This window comes from Castor canadensis, chromosome 4 (assembly GCF_047511655.1).
Source record: "Castor canadensis chromosome 4, mCasCan1.hap1v2, whole genome shotgun sequence".
Taxonomy (NCBI): domain Eukaryota; kingdom Metazoa; phylum Chordata; class Mammalia; order Rodentia; family Castoridae; genus Castor; species Castor canadensis.
In genome coordinates this window covers 152,825,520-152,843,087 of record NC_133389.1, presented here as the reverse complement: position 1 = coordinate 152,843,087, position 17,568 = coordinate 152,825,520, and the positions used below count along the sequence as shown (strand labels likewise).

General features: G+C 36.1%; 1 protein-coding gene across 9 annotated transcripts in view; it reads right to left on the bottom strand.

The window, feature by feature from the left end:
- Nucleotides 1-17,568, bottom strand: part of LOC109700892 (calcium-responsive transcription factor) — an 83,033-nt gene that overhangs the window by 7,327 nt on the left and 58,138 nt on the right. For all 9 annotated transcript variants that reach the window (XR_012447342.1, XR_012447341.1, XR_012447343.1 and 6 more), the window contains one exon: nt 16,630-16,785. The gene's annotated coding sequence lies outside the window, so the exon portion shown is untranslated. The remainder of the gene's footprint in view (nt 1-16,629; nt 16,786-17,568) is intronic.

Genomic DNA, 17,568 nt, shown 5'->3' with positions numbered 1-17,568 from the left:
TTTAGTTAGAGACTCACTTTTTACTGAGTGAAAGAAAACACAAGCGTGATGCTAAAGACACATACAGCCATTGCATAGGGATGATAGGGAGTGGTGGGGACTGAGGCATATGGTTGCACAGGACCTCTCTAAAGAGGCTCCTGGCTTTGCATTAGCCATTTCTGCCAAGTGGGAATTTAGGCCTCACATGGATGATAAAAATTCTCAAATAAAGCTAAAATTGAGAATTTTGTACAAGATCATTTGATTCTTCAATACTGGCAACTGATTAAAACATCTTTCAGTATTTGTGCCAGTCCAAACAAACCAAAAACATTAATAAACTGACAAAATAGAAATAATTTATGTACAATTAAATAAATAACTGCCTAGAATTAAATCCAACAAAAATGTGCAGGATCACTCTAGAGAAAATTTTACAACTTTGTAAGATAAAACAGAAGATCTAATTGAGAACGATATGTATCATGCTCATAGGCTGAAATTTTTATTGTAAAAATATCTCTCTCCTAATGTACTCAAAAGTTAAATACTATTCCAATTAAAATACTAATAGGTTTTGTGTGAATGCCTGGAAGTAGAAAAAGTACCTCTCAAATATGTACAAAAATAGAAAACAAGAAGAACCTTCAAGGATAAGAGATAGAAATACACACATAGACCACAACAGCCAAAATGTTCTTCAAAAAGAAGCAATGTTTGAAGGTATATGCTTTAGCCCATATCAAGATTTATTATAAAACTATAATAAAAGTGGGCACCAGTGGCTCACGCCTATAATTCTACCTATCAAGAGGAAGCTGTCAGGAGGATTGGGGTTAGAGGTCAGCCAGGGCAAAAAGTGTGACCCTATCTCAAAACTACCCAACAAACACAAAAAGGGCTGGTGGAGTGGCTCAAGTGGTACAGGGCCTACCTACTAAGCGTCAGACCCTGATTTCAAACCCCAGTACTGTAATTAAAAAAAAAACCTATAGTAATAAATAAAATATGTTTTTATGCAAAATTGGACAGACAGAAACATGGAACAAAATACCATCTGGAGACAGATCTATACCTTAGCCATATAAATCATGACAGAGGTGATACTACAAAGAGGCAAAGAATTGACAGTCACTAAAGTTACTGAGATAACAGACTCACCATATGAAAAATAGAAATTTACTCCACTCATACTATAGAGAGAAATCCACTTGAGCCACAGCCCCAGCTGAGTCACTCTTTGAAAAAAGTGAATTCCATGAAAATTAGTTATGCTTGAAAATTAATGTATGTTTTTATTGATGCACTTGAACAAAGTCATCTATATATACCAGTCATATTACATGTGTATTTAAAGATGATGTGATGCTCAGATGAATCTGAAGTTACTCAACAACCCCTTGGGGATCTTATCAATAGGTAGGAAATTACTGGTATAGCCAACTAGCAGATACAAACAGGAAGAAAGCTAAATCTCAGCTCAAAGTGATGCTGTTATAGTTTAAATACAAAATGTCCCCTGAGGCATGTGTTGAACATTTGATCCCCAGGTGGTGACACTATTTTGGGAGATTCTGGAATCTTTAGGAGGTGGGGACTAGTTGGAAGAGGTAGTTCACCGGGGGTGTGACTTTGAAGGTTGTATCTGGTTCCCAGTCTCTTTCTCACTGTCTTCTTTCCTATTCACCATTAGATGAAGAACCTCCTCCACCTCACATTCCCACCTCAGTGATGTTCTACCCAAGCAACCATGGACTGGTCCCACTGAAACCACGAACTGAGATAAATATTTCCTCATTTAAGTTATTTTTTCAGGTATTTTAGTCACAGCTGTACAAAAGTAAATAATACAGTATACTTTAAACCACATCTACAAATGTTGAATGGCACTCAACTGAACTATTTCCTTGGGAGTATCAATTCATATTCATTCTCTCTCTCTCTCTCTTTTTATCAATTCATATTCATTTTCTCTCTCTCTTTCTCTTTCTCTCTCTCAAGATGGGGGTGTCTTGCTATGTTGCTCAAGCTGGCACAAACTCCCAGGCTCAAGCAGTCTTCTCACCTCAGCTTCCCAAGTGCTGGGACTAAAGGCTAGTACCACCATACCTGGCATCAACTTTTCATGTATAAAATGAGAACAGTAATTGCTCCTCGTAGGATTGTTATAAAGACTGAATTATTATGTAAAAACATAGTATGTAGTAGATACTCAATAACTGTCAGTTCTTTTCCCTCTTGCATTCTGAAAATTATCATAATCAAACAGAAACTTATGAAACTTATATACCAACAACTTAATGATGACACATGGAAAAAAAAACAGGTGAACAATTTGTTTCACCTAATAGCTTTATCATTGGTTTGCATTAGTCTTTATTGACTGATGCTCATGTCACAAGAAGTATTACTAATACCGGTGCTCATGTGAATCATTTTCAGAGATTAAGGGCTCTGTGGAGACAGTACATTTCAGAGAACCCTTAAATTCTGAAGGTACAAGGTATCTTAGATTATGCATCCTCATTCTCTCAGGATACAGATAGAGAAATGGAGAACCAGGGAATGGAAGTGACTCTCTAAACTCAAGTTAGTTGCTGAACTAATTCTCCACTCCTATTGATTTATAGCAATTTCACATAGTTCAAACTACTTATCATACCAGCATCTGTTGCTACATTTTTCTATAATAGTTTACTTCTGATAACAATACTCTTAACTGCAGAGTATAGACAAAATTATAAGAATTAACTGGATCTAAATGAAATTCATAATCACTTTAATCATCTTTTCCTCCTTTGTATTTTTTAAGTGGAATTGGGTGAAGCTCTAGCTTCTGTGTTTACTTCTACAGAGTTAAAACCTATGGAACTGTAAACTTAGTGTAATTAAAAATTAAAATGGCCTCAGTGTTTCTATGGAAATGAAAAGACTTCATGAATAAAGAATTACTATCATGAAACTGATATAGAAGTCTGTTATTCTGGAAGCTACACGTTTTACAGCTACTAGGAGGCAGATGTTTTTGTTTCGCCTTGTTTTCCCTTTATCTTTTGGTTAAAATATTTTTTGTGTGTGATGCTGAGAATCAGACCCAGAGCCTCACACATACCAGGCAAGAGCTCTACCACTGAGCTATCCCCACAGCTCCTAGTTAAATTCTTTTTTTTTTATTCATATGTGCATACAATGTTGGGTCATTTCTCCCCCCCACCCCCTCCCTTATTACCCACCCCACCCCCTCCTTCTCCCCCCACCCCCTCGATACCCAGCAGAAACTATTTTGCCCTTATCTCTAATTTTGTTGAAGAGAGATTGTAAACAATAATAGGAAGGAATAAGGGTTTTTACTAGTTGAGATAAGGATAGCTATACAGGGAGTTGACTCACATTGATTTCCTGTGCATGTGTGTTACCTTCTAGGTTAATTCTTCTTGATCTAACCTTTTCTCTAGTTCCTGGTCCCCTTCTCCTATTGGCCTCAGTTGCTTTCAAGGTATCTGCTTCAGTTTCTCTGCGTTGAGGGCAACAAATGCCATCTAGTTTTTTAGGTGTCTTACCTATCCTCATACCTCCCTTGTGTGCTCTTGCTTTTATCTTGTAATCAAAGTCCAATCCCCTTGTTGTGTTTGCCCTTGATCTAATGTCCGCATATGAGGGAGAACATATGATTTTTGGTCTTTTGGGCCAGGCTAACCTCACTCGGAATGATGTTCTCCAATTCCATCCATTTACCAGCGAATGATAACATTTCATTCTTCTTCATGGCTGCATAGAATTCCATTGTGTATAGATAACACATTTTCTTAATCCATTTGACAGTAGTGGGGCAACTTGGCTGTTCCCATAACTTGGCTATTGTGAATAGTGCCGCAATAAACATGGGTGTGCAGGTGCCTCTGGAGTCACCTGTGTCACAGTCTTTTGGGTATATCCCCAAGAGTGGTATTGCTGGATCATATGGTAGATCAATGTTTAGCTTTTTAAGTAGCCTACAAATTTTTTTCCAGAGTGGTTGTACTAGTTTACATTCCCACCAACAGTGTAAGAGGGTTCCTTTTTCCCCGCATCCTCGCCAACACCTGTTGGTGGTGGTGTTGCTAATGATGGCTATTCTAACAGGGGTGAGGTGGAATCTTAGTGTGGTATTTTTTTTTTTTTCGGTGCTGGGGACCGAACTCAGGGCCTTTCACTTGCCAGGCAAGCACTCTTCCACTGAGCTAAATCCCCAACCCCTCTTAGTGTGGTTTTAATTTGCATTTCCTTTATTGCTAGAGACGGTGAGCATTTTTTCATGTATTTTTTGGCCATTTGAATTTCTTCTCTTGAGAAGGTCTGTTTAGTTCACTTGCCCATTTCTCTATTGGTTCATTAGTTTTGGGAGAATTTAGTTTTTTAAGTTCCCTATATATTCTGGTTATCAGTCCTTTGTCTGATGTGTAGCTGGCAAATATTTTCTCTCACTCTGTGGGTGCTCTCTTCAGTTTAGAGATCATTTCTTTTGTTGAGCAGAAGCTTTTTAGTTTTATGAAGTCCCACTTATCTGTGCTCTTAGTTGATGTGCTGCTGGGGTTTCGTTGAGAAAGTTCTTGCCTATACCTACTAACTCCAGAGTATTTCCTACTCTTTCCTGTATCAACTTTAGAGTTTGTGGTCTGATATTAAGATCCTTGATCCATTTTGAGTTAATATTGGTATAGGGTGATATACATGGATCTAGTTTCTGTTTTTTGCAGACTGCTAACAAGTTTTCCCAGCAGTTTTTGTTGAAGAGGGTATATTTTCTCCATTGTATATTTTTAGCTCCTTTGTCAAAGACAAGTTGGTTATAGTTGTGTGGCTTCATATCTGGGTCCTCTATTCTGTTCCACTGGTCTTCATGTATGCTTTTGTGCCAGTACCATGCTGTTTTTATTGTTACTGCTTTGTAATATAGTTTGAAGTCGGGTATTGTGATACCTCCAGCATTGTTCTTTTGACTGTGTATTGCCTTGGCTATTCATGGCCTCTTGTGTTGCCATATAAATTTAACGGTAGATTTTTCAATGTCTTTAATGAATATCATTGGAATTTTGATGGGAACTGCATTAAACATGTAGATTATTTTTGGGAGTATAGACATTTTTACTATGTTGATTCTTCCAATCCATGAGCATGGGAGATCTCTCCACTTTCTATAGTCTTCCTCAATCTCTTTCTTCAGAAGTTTATAGTTTTCCTTGTAGAGGTCGTTCACATCCTGTGTTAGGTTTACACCTAGGTATTTGATTTTTTTTGAGGCTATTGTAAATGGAATTGTTTTCATATATTCTTTTTCAGTTTGTTCATTATTAGTGTATAGAAATGCTAATGATTTTTCTATGTTGATTTTATATCATGCTACCTTGCTATATAGCTATTGATGGTGTCTAGGAGCTTAAATTCTTCTTGAAGAGCTAAATATACACTATTTTTATAGATACAATTTTGAACTCAAAGCATTTACAAAAGCTTTTCTAATATTAATGAGAACTGAAAAGAGAGGAAAAATCTTAAGACAGTTAACAAATTTACAGATTTTTAAAAGTTATTAAAGCCAGAATGTATATTGCCATTCAACTATATTTTAGATAAAAGCAAAATAAGTGAAATAGCTTAATAGTTTATTTAATCTCAAAATTGAGTAATGTGTAAAAAAGATAAAAATTTGATAATTTAAAGTAGGTGAGATTTATTATTATTATTATTATTATTATTATTATTATATTGGGGGTACACTGTGACATTTACAAAAGTTCTTACAATAAATATATCATAGTTGAATTTACCCATCCATCATTCTCCTTTATCCTCACTTCCCCCATTCCTAAGGTAGGTGATTTTTAAAAAAAACTAGAAAGCAGAGATTTTTCTGAAATAGTTTTATAAACAAGCCTAGAAATCTGATGCCTTCACTTGCAGAGGAAGGTGATACACACACACACACACACACACACACACAGTATATTAAGGGGGATTTAGACTAGGGTTACTTTCTGCCATATCCCCTCTTTGAGATCCCTGATGATACTATACTAAATATAGTTAATTAAGGAATTAAAAAGGTTGCTTTACTTAGCAGCTAATCTGAGGTCCTATTGCCCCTACATTCCCTCACAGGTTCTAAAGTACTATCAAGTAGTATCAGGTACTATCAAATGGATAGTTTGAAGGTGTTCTTAGTCATTCTTCCTGCACGTACTAAGCTAAATGTCAAGGGCCTCAGGGTTAGGTCCTAAGCATTTTTGTCTTTTTTATCAACGTTTGCTTTTCATGCTACCTCTCTATTCCCTAGTTTCAAGTACCATTTATATATTGATAATTCATAGAAATAATTAGCTCTGAGGGCCTACTGAACATTTTTATTTGAAAGTCAAACTAACCAGATGTAAGAGAGCTCATGTTTTTCTTTTCCAATGGATTCTCCCATCAGTGCTCTTCAACTCAGTAAAATTCACTACCATTCATACAACTCAAGGTTTAAACTCTGGAGTCATTCTTCCTTCTTATTCCTTCCCTTATCACTTTTACCTCAATAGTCAATCAATCAGCAAGTTCTGATGTTTCTATCTCCAAAATATATTCTAAGTTTGTCCATTTTTCTTTGCCTGCTTTTTCATTTCAGTTCCAACATAAGCTCTTGCATTACTGAAACGGCCATTTACCACCTAACTGGTCTCCCTATTTCTACTCATGTAACCCTGCAATACACTCTCCTACAACATATAAAATCAAGGTATATTGCTTCATTTAAAAACCTCAATGATTTTTGTTGTGCTATGGCCTATGCTACTTTGGCCTCTATAACCTATCGATACAAAACTGAGCTTTTTGCTTACTGTACTAAGGAAGAACATTACCTTCACAGCTCTTAGAAGTATCCCTAAGAAAAGAGGGCAAAGGCAAGACATTGATAAGGTTTGGGTCTTTCAATGCAGGGATTTGATTGGTACTGGGTAAAGTCCACAAAGTTCATAGGTCAGTTTCCCATAGGGTCTTCCAATTCACAGAAATGGTCCTGCCTTAGTATCTCTATTATGCTCAGCCACTGACTGGGAGCAGCCTGTGAGAAGCAGAGCTTTTGCCCTGCACCACGTTAGATACAGAGCACAGCAGCCATTCACCAGTTAGTTTGTATAACAAGAGCTCTGAGTAACTCATTTTCATAGGTGCAACAGCCCAACCCTTGCAATGAGCTGATTTATGTCTTCTTAATAGGTTCAGGGCATAGGTCCTCAGGTTCCTCAGATGGGGTTGCAAGTGGTAATAATGCTCTCCTTTTTCCACTAGTGAATCAATTTCTCTCGCCCTTAGCTATTAGTATATCAAGTCTTGGTGGTTTACTGGTGATGTGTGACCCAAACCTTAATTCTGAAGGATCTGACCAATCATACTGTTTTCAGGACAATATTGCTGCATGCAATCATTCAGCTACAATGGGATGTGGGAGTACCAAAGGTGCCCAAGATTATCTGGATTCCACATGTAATTTTGCACTTTTCCCTCTTGATGATGAGGCTTCATTATGCTTGCCAGATAGGATCTGCTGGCAGCTGAACACAAGGAATCCAAAGTACACTGAAGCAGCCATATTATAGTATGGAAGAACTTTGTATTTCCTCTGTCAAGAGTATAGGCCAGATGCTGGTGGCTCACACCTGTAGTCCTAGCAACTCAGAAGGCAGAGCTCAGGAGGATCATGGTTTGAAGCCAGCTCGGGCAAATAGTTCACAAGACCCTATCTCAAAAACACCCGTCACAAAAAAAGGGGCTGGTGGAGTGGCTCAAGGTATAGGTCCTGAGTTCTAGCCCCAGTACCATAAAAAAAAAAAAAAAAAGAAAGAAAGAGTATGGTTTCTTTGGGGACCAAGACCTCTACACTACAACTCCCATAGCTGAAAGGATGGGAAGCACAAATTCTCCCAGTCTGGCACTAGGAATGATGTTACATGGGGCCACTCCTACTTCTGCTCCTTGGATCCCAGACACCAGGTTTCTACTTGTTGGGCTTATAGTATCTGACTTAATCATATAGTACATCTTCAAGGATGCTACTGATCCTCTCAATATTGCCCTTGAGTTAACACCGCAGCTCTGCTTTTAAAAAGCCATTCTAGCATTCAATGAACTTATCATCTTAATAACATGGAACAATTTTTTTTGTGTTTTTGAAACAGGGTCTTATTGTGTAGCCCAAGGCTGACCTCAAACTCACAATCCTCCTGCCTCAGCCTCAATGAGTGCTAGAATTACAAGCATGAGCCACCAAACCCAATAGTAGTTTAAGAAACAAACCAGGGCCTAGAGATATAGATCAGTAGTATAGCCTAGCATGTTCAAGGCCCTGGATTTGATTTCCATCACCACAAAAAAAGAAAAAGATCATATCAATTATCTTGCATAAATATTCCTGTCTCTGTAATCATGCTGAATATATTCTTAATTGCTCCCTTTAACAATGGAGACCAACTTCTAGGCAAAACTAGAAGACAGAAAACCAAAAATGTTTAATTATTTTTGTGCATGAAAATACTTTCATATTATCTTTATAAATTCTAAGAAGGTTATGAAGGATTTGGGGCATGGATCTATTGGTAGGATACATACCAAGCAAGCACAAGTCCCTGAGTTCAATCTCCATACCACCAAAATAAATAAATAAATAAGAAGGCTATGTATGTGTGTGTGTATATATATATATATATATATATATATATATAATATATGTGTGTATATATATAATGAAATCCAAAGGTATTTTCTCATCCTGTAAATCAATAATCTATTTTTAAAATGTATATGAATAACAAAACAAAACTGCATAGTGACCAGTATATTGTCTTCTTTCATTTTTGATTAGCATATATTAATTGTACAAAAGGGTTCCATTGTAATATGTCCATGCATGCATATAACATGCTTTGATTATATTCATTCCATTATTCTTTTTATCCAGTCTCATTCCCCTTTTTAAACAATTTCAATGGGTTTCACTATTCTATTTTCCTACATACATATAAAATACTTTGATCATATTCATCTCTTCCTTCATCCTCTCCTTTCACCCTCTCCTTCTCTCTAGTCAACCCCCACTCTAAAAAGTTGCCATTTTATATTCACATCATTATTTTTAGGTTTAGATTCTGCATATGAGAGAAAACATGCAATATTTGTCTTTCTGAATCTCTTATCTCACTTAACATAATAATCTCCAATTTCATCCATTTTCCTACAAATTACATAATTTCATTCTTCTATATGGCTGAGTAATAATAGCTTGGCTATTGTGATCAGTGCTATTATTAACATGGTGTCATTGTAGGCTGATTTATATTCTTTCAGATATATATATATATACACACACACACACACACTCAGGAGTGGTGTAGCAGGACCATACAGTAGTTCTATTTTTTAGTTGAGGAACCTCCATTACTGATTTCTGTAGCAGCTGCATCAATTTTACATTACTACCAATGGTGTATAATCAGGGTTCCTTTTTAACTTCATCATCACCAGCATTTGCTGTTGTTCATTTTCTTGATAATAACCATTCTGACTGGGGTGAGGTGGAATCTCAGTGTCATTCTGATTTGAGCTTCCTTTATTGCTAATGATGATGAACATTTCTTCATATATTGGTCATTTCTACTCTTAAGAACTGTTCAGTTCATTTGCCCATTCACCAACTGAATTATTTGGTTTTTTTGTTGCTTAATTTTTTTTTTTAGCTCTTTACTATATTCTGGAAGTTAATCCTTTGTCCAATGAATAGCTGGCAAAGATTTTATACAATTTTGTAGGTTGTCTCTTTATTCTGGCTTCCTTTGATGTGGAGAAACTTTTTAATTTGATGAAATCCCATTTGTCAATTCTTGCTCTTATTTATTAAGCAACTGAACTACTACTCAGAAAGTCACTGGCTGTGCCATAAGTATTTTCTCTGTGATTTCCTATAATACTTTCAAAGTTTCAGGTCTCACTTTAAGGTCTTTGAGTTTATTTTTGTACAGAGTAAGAGACAAGAATCTACTTTCAATGTTCTACATGTGGATATCCAGTTTTCTCAAACCATTCCTTAAAGGGAAAGTCTCTTCTCCAATGTATGTTTCTGGAACTTTTGTTGAAAATCAGATGGCTATAGCTGTGTGGGTTTATTTCTGGGTCCTTTACTCAATATCACTGGTCTCTGCATCTGTTTTTATGTCAGTGCCATACTGGTTTTGCTACAATAGCATTCTAGTATAATTTGAAGTCAAATATTATGATACTGCCAGTATTACTCTTTTAGCTTAGGATTGTTTTGGCTCTTGGAGGTCTTTTTCACTTCCATATGAATTTTAGGATTTTTCTATTTCTTTGAAGAATGACATTGGAATTTTGATGGGATTGCACTGAACCTGTAAATTGCTTTCAGTAGTTATAGTTATTTTTACAATATTAATATCTTCTAGTGTCATTTTTTTTTTTTTTGGTGGTACTAGAGTTTGAATGCTGGGCCTTGGCACTTGCTAGGCAAGTGCTCTACCACTTGAGCCACACCCACAGCCCATTCAATGTTTTGTAGTCTTCATTGTACAGGCCTTTAACCTCCTTAGTTACAATTTTTATTTCTTAGTACTTCTTTTGAGGATACTGAGAATCCTCAAAATAAATTGAAATTGAAATAAAGAGTGTTTTGTATTCCTTATTTCTTTCTCTATGTTACTGGTATATAGAAAAGCTATTGATTTTTTATATTGATTTTGTATTCTGCTACTTTGCAAAAGGTGTTTATCAGATCTAAGAGTTTTGTTAGTATTTAGGGTCTTCTATTTTATTTTTACAGTGCTGGCATTTGAACTCAGGGCCTCACAATTGCTAGACAGGCACTCTACCACTTGAGCCACCCAGACCACTTGAGTCTTTTAAATGTATCATCATATCATCTGCAAACAGGGATGTGACTTCCTCCTGTAGTATTTGTATCCATTTTTCTTTCCTTCCCTTGCCTTATTGCTATGGCTAAGGTTTCAAACCCTACATTAAATAGAACTGGGGAGAGTGGGCATTCTTCTTTAATTCCTGACTTTAGAGGAAATGGTTTCAGTTTTTCCATATCGGGTGTGAGGTTGGGCAGAGATGTGTCATATACAACCTTTATTATGTTGAAGTACATTCCCTCTATTCCCATCTTCTTCAGGGCTTTTGTCATGAAGGGATTTTAAATTTTGTCAAAGGTTTTTTCTGCACGTATTGAGATGATTGTGTGATGTTTGTCCTTTATTTTGTTTATCTGCTATATTTCATTTATTGATTTGTGTACGCTGAACCATCCTTGCATCCCTGGAATGAAATGTATGATCTTTTTAATGTGTTGCTGAATTCAGTTAGTAAAGATTTTATTGAGAATTTTGACCTATAATTAGTTATCAAACTAACCAGATCCAAGAGAGAGATTTTATCTATAATTTGCTTTTTTTATTGTTGTGTTCTTATTCAGTTTTGGTATCAGGATACTGACTTCATGAGTTTGGTAGTGTTCCTTGTCTTTCTATTTTATGGAATAGTTTGAGGAACATTGGTGTTAGTTCTTCTCTAAAGAGCTAGTAGAATTCAGCAGTAAATTTGTCTGGTCCTGGGATTTTCTTTGTTGGGAGACTATTACTACTTCAATCTCATCAATCTGTTTAAGGTGTTTATACTGTCTGGGTTTAATTTTGGTATGTCATGTACATCCTGACGTTTATCCATTTCTTCTAAATTTTCTAGTTCTTTGTGATGTAAGTTTTCAAACTATTCCCAAATAATCTTCTGAATTTCACTGGTATTTGTTGTGATACCCCTCTTTTCATTTCTAAGTACATTTAAGTCTTCACCCTCTTTCTTTTGGTTTGGATAAAAGTTTGTCAATGTTTTCAAAGAACCAACTATTTCACTGATTCTTTGTATCATTCTTTTAGTAGCCATTTCATTAATTTCTGTCCTGGTATTTATTGTTTCTTTTCATCCACTAATTTTGAGGTTAGCTTGTTCTTGTTTGTCTAAGATCTTGCAGTGCATCATTAAATTACTTATTCGAGATCTCTTTGATTTTTTAATATAGGCATACTTGGAACTATAAACTTCCTCTTAGCACTGCCTTTACTGTAGCCTATAGATTCTGATAAGTTGGGTTTTCATTTTCACTTGATTCTAGAAAATTTTTATTTTCCCACCTTATTTCTTTAGTGATCCAAAAACGAACTGGTCATTCAAAAGTGCACTGTCAGTCTCCATGGGTTTGAATATTTTCTGTAGTTTCTCTTGCTGTTGATTTATACTGTTATTCCTTTGTGGTCTGACACAATATAGGAAGTTATTTCATTTTTCTTGCATTTGCTGACTTCCTTTATGTCTTATATTACCACCTATTTTGGAGACAGTTCCATGGGCTGCTGAGAAGAATGTGTATTCTGAGGCTGTTGGGTTGTACCTCATTTTTTCTTTAGATTTTGTTCAAGTATGCAAAGATTATGGTTTCAATTGACTCAGTTTAATATTTGTCTAATGTTTTTAAATTAGCTACAGATATAGAAATTATAATTTTAGTTAAAGCATACAGTTTACAAGGATTTTAGTATTACACAATAGATTATAAGGGTTTTTTTATTTTTGTTTTTTTTTTGCAATACTGGGGTTTAAACTCAGGCCCTCGTGTTTGCTAGGCAGGCACTCCACAACCAGAGCCACTCTGCCAGTCCTTTTTTTGTGTTGGGTATTTTTGAAATAGGGTCTCTCGAATTTTTTTTCCTTGGGCTGGCCTCAAACTGCAACCTCCTGATCTCTGCCTTCTGAGTAACTAGGATTATAGGCTTGAGCCACTGGCACCTGGCTAAGATTATAAGCTTTATAAAGATCATTGCAATTTTAGTTATGATTCAGAATGCTTGTAATCTTAAACAACTTGTAAAAAGATGATAATGCTATCATCCTGATTGTCCTATCAAGTCAATGCTAGAAATATAGAAAATTTAAATTATGTGACATTACAACCAAGACCTGCAGTTTCCCCACAGACAGACCCTTATTCTTCTGCCAGAACAACAATCATGACTATGACTCTGCCCACCCTGAAGCTACTCTAAGAAGGTGAGATCTCAGCCTCACTTAAACCAGAAATGGTTTTGTTGTTCTGTCAGGGAGAAATGTGGACAAAAATCCTCTTAAGGAGGCATGGCAAGAACAACAACAACAAAAAGCCAGGTGGAATGTTAAGCTAAGCACAAAAAAATGCTGGAATGAGGGACTATGGGCCTAGCATAGAACTGTTCCCATGCACATGAAATTCAAACCATATTCTAAGGAATAATCAACAATGCCCACAAAAAAGAAACAACCAATCAGCGAAATCCCAAGTAAACATAAAAGCTTGTCCCAAGCCCCATATTGGCATAGCAGCAGTGATACTCCCTTGTTGTTACTGCCCACTGCTTCCCTTAGCAGTATAATAATGAAACTTTGCTTCTCCTAAAAAATTAATTAAATAAAGTATGAGACCTTCAACCTTCTTGTATAAACTAGAATATTGTGCTGGCATTCATTTCATATAAGGTCAGGAAGAAGATCATTATTTTTAAACCCTTTAAGCCAATATGATTAATATGTCCAATGATTCACCTATTTATAATATTTTACTAGTATTTTCCATATAATATATAAACTTTGCATGCAGAAATAAAATGATAAAAGCTCTTTAAATTCTATTTAAAAGCCCTTTATCTTGGTACCAAAGCCTTTTCTTAGTTTTAATCAGAAACATATCTATTTAAAAAGCAATTTTTTAAAACATAAAAGTTAATGATTTTTTTATTTATATTTTAGGAAGTCTTATGTAGAAATTCCTGCAGTGAACCCAAAATGAAAGAATAACTGTCTTCATCAATTCATCTAGGGTCTCTCTCTGAAGCCCAGACTGGGCTCAAACTCATGATCCTCTGTCTGCCTCCTGAGTGCTATAACAGGCGTGTACACCACACTCTATTTACCAATCAGTCTTTAAAGTTTCCCAAGGGAGATAAAAGATGAAGAGGAACAGAAAGCAAAAATGAGAATGAGCCAGCTTTAGTAAAATATAATATCATCACTATAAAAGGCTATTCCTTTGATTAAGGAAAAGGAAAGCTAAGATACAGGAAAACTTATATTGCTATAAGGCAGCACATGCACAAATACATATACAAACAGATAATTCAACTAACTTGTTTATTTATTTTTTGAGGTACTGGAGTTTGAACTCAGGGACTCATGCTTGCTCGTCAAGCACTCTACCACTTGAGCCATATTCCCAACCCTTTTTGCTATAATTATTTGTTGGCTAGAGTCTCACTTTTCCATGGGGCAGGCCTCAGAGTATGATCTTCTTACCTACGCCTCCCACATAGCTAGGATTTCAATTGCATCCCACCATGCTTGGCTTATAAGTTGAGACGGGGTCTCATTAACTTTTTGCCAGAGCTGACAACCATGATCCTCCAATTTCTGCCTCTTGAGCAGCTGGGATTACAGCGTGTGTGCCTGGCTAAAACAACTAGTTTAACCCAGGCCCTTGACAATTTGATTTGTGTAATTAAAAAAGGGGAAATTATTTGTATTTGAACTATGTGAATGAGAGGGGAGGATGTCTCCTATATTAAACAAAGTATTCCTTCTCTTCTAAACCAACAAGATTACGTCCTCATGAACCATTCTGAAAGGAAGGAGCAAAAGTCAGGAGAGAAATGGAGAAACATAGAATAAGGAAATAAAATAGAAGGATAAAGAACATTATGCTCAAACTCTCACTTAGAGGCATATAAAAGAGATGGTTTTAATATTTTACATTCTTCTCTAGCCTTAGTCAAGAATCTTTCAGAGATAAGTCCATAAATTAAATGTATTCTTGAAGTTTCCAATCTTCTAAAATGTAGACAATTTAATGTTTGCAATTTTGCTTTCTTTTTGTTCCAAGTTGCCTCCCAAATGTTCATATTAAAATTTCTCCAAAGTGCCAGGCTCAATCCTGTAATCCTAGTTACTCAGGAGGCAGAGACTGGGAGGATCACAGTTTGAGGCTAGCTCAGGCAAACAGCAAGACCCCATCTCAACCAATAAAATACTGGAAGTAGTGACACATGCCTATTATCCCAGCTACTCAGGAAACATAAAAAAGAAGGATCATGGTCCATGCCTGCTCTGTCATTAAAGCAAGACTGTATTTGAAAATATAACTAAAAAGCTAAAAGGGCTGGCAGCATGTTTAAGTGGCAGAGTGCCTATCTCACAAGCACAACGCCCTGAGTTCAATGCCCAATACTGCCAACAGGGAAAAAAAATTGTCCAAAGTAACCATTGTAAGTCCAAATACTCCTTGAACCATTTCAAAAGTTAAGAAGACACATATTGATTCAAGTATAAATGTTTGTGTGTGTGTATATATGTGTGTATATATATATATATAAATGTATGTATATGATACAAGAATCCAGTCCGAAGAGAGTTCAAACCTAAGTCTAGACTAAACCTTTAGTATACACTATAGTTAGACTCATTAGTCTGGCAACAGTCAAATCTTGGGCATATTGTATTTTAGGGACTACTACCATACACTAGGAGAACTAGAATCTCATGGACAAAATAAAACAAGACTGAAGAAAGTTCTGATAAGATCTGCATAAATAGGGAGGTGGCTGGGGGATGGGGGAGAGGTGGCCCAAACGATATATACACATGTGAGTAAATGTAAAAACAAAATTAAAAAAAAATCACTCTCCTTTCCACCTAACTCCAATTTTATCATGGATCAGTGCTAATAAGAGTAATTGTCCAAATTATTTAGAACTCAGAACACTGAAATATTTAATCATTAAAAACAGATCTGCATAAATGATCTAAAAAAATAGTTCCAAAGAATGTTGGTTTGAAGAGAATCCTTTCTAAATACACAAGCTTATACCCACCCTCATGCCTATGCACAATGAAGAAATGACAAGAACAAACAGATAAACTATTAGTAATAAGGCAGGCTTCCATTAAGTTTTTTTAAACCTGATCAATTAAACACTACACTTCAATGGTTTCTTTTTTATTATCTATTTCTAAGATACACATGAAGTTTTTAACAAACTTACCTTGACACACACACACACACACACACACACATAAAATGAAATGATTATTATAATCAAGGAAATTAACATACCCATCATCTCAGTTTCCTTTCTTCCTTCTCTCCCTCCTCCTTCCCTTCCTTCAGTCCCTCCCTCCCTTCCTTTCCTTTCTTCCTTTTTTGTTTCTGTCACTTTCTCTCCTCCTCTTCCTTCTCCTTGTGTGTGTGTGTGTGTGTGAGTATCTAAATCTCTTGGCAGATAACAGTTTATACTATTATTAACTATAGCCCTTATGTTGTTCAGTAGATTGCTAAACTTGTTCATCCTACATAAATGCAACTCTGTACTCTGATGTACATGTTCCCATTCCCCTCTCTACCCTTACCATTGGCAACCACAATTCAACTGTTTCTATGTAAGGAAAGCATTTCTTATTCCTAGACAGTATGCATGAATGAAACTTAGAATTGGGAGTGTTGAATGAGAGATAAGAAATCAGAGTTTAAACCCAATGTGAACTTACCTTATTACTGTCATTGGAGAGACCCTGAGCAGGAGGCTACAGCACCTTAGAAAAATACACTGTTTCCAAGTTGAGAACTTAGGAGGTCTTGATCAGAATTTGATGGTACCTCAAAGACTGTCAAATGTGGCTCCTTTAAAATATCTCCCAAATTACCTGTTGATAAAGCAACCTGTTGAATTTTTTGCTTACCACGATAAGGGAAAACACTACCTTGATAGTCTTAGCAATGTTGTACAGTGGAAGTCAGAAGCACATATTTTTTTTTTTAAAGAGGAACTGGTTTAAGCCTAGTTTCATAGCAGGGGACTGATTAGGATTGGGGAAAGTTTTCGTTGTTGTTGTTTTGGTTTGGGTTGGTTATATATATATATTTTTTTTGAGACAGGGTCTCACTATGTAGCCCAGGCTCACTTCAACCTCAATATGTAACCTAAGCTGGCCTTAAACTTGCAATCCTACAGCCTCAGCCTTCCAAATGCTGGGATTACAGACATGTACCACCACACCTGGCAGGACTGGACAAAGTTTTTGGCAAAATAGTTTATGACTGGATAAAGCAAAGTGAGAGTTTGGATGTCAGTCTTTCACAGTCTTCTGCTTTCTTAGACTAATCTGCCATTCCCTCCATATTATCCTATATTTCTGCCAACCTGATCTGTTTGACAGTTCAGAACTTCCTCTTTGACTTAAAATATTTTTTCATTTGCTTGGATTAATACCACTTACCACATCATAATGTAATTAGACGAATGTGCAACTATCTGTTCCTATACTGTGAGTCCCCATGGGTAGGATTAGGTCTTACTGATCTTTCTACAGCCACAGGCAAAACAATATCTAACTCTCAGTCAAATTCATCGTGATTGCAGAAAAACAGAGAACCAAAGCCCTTAATCCAGTAGATCAGGGGTAGTACTATACTTACCTATTTTATTC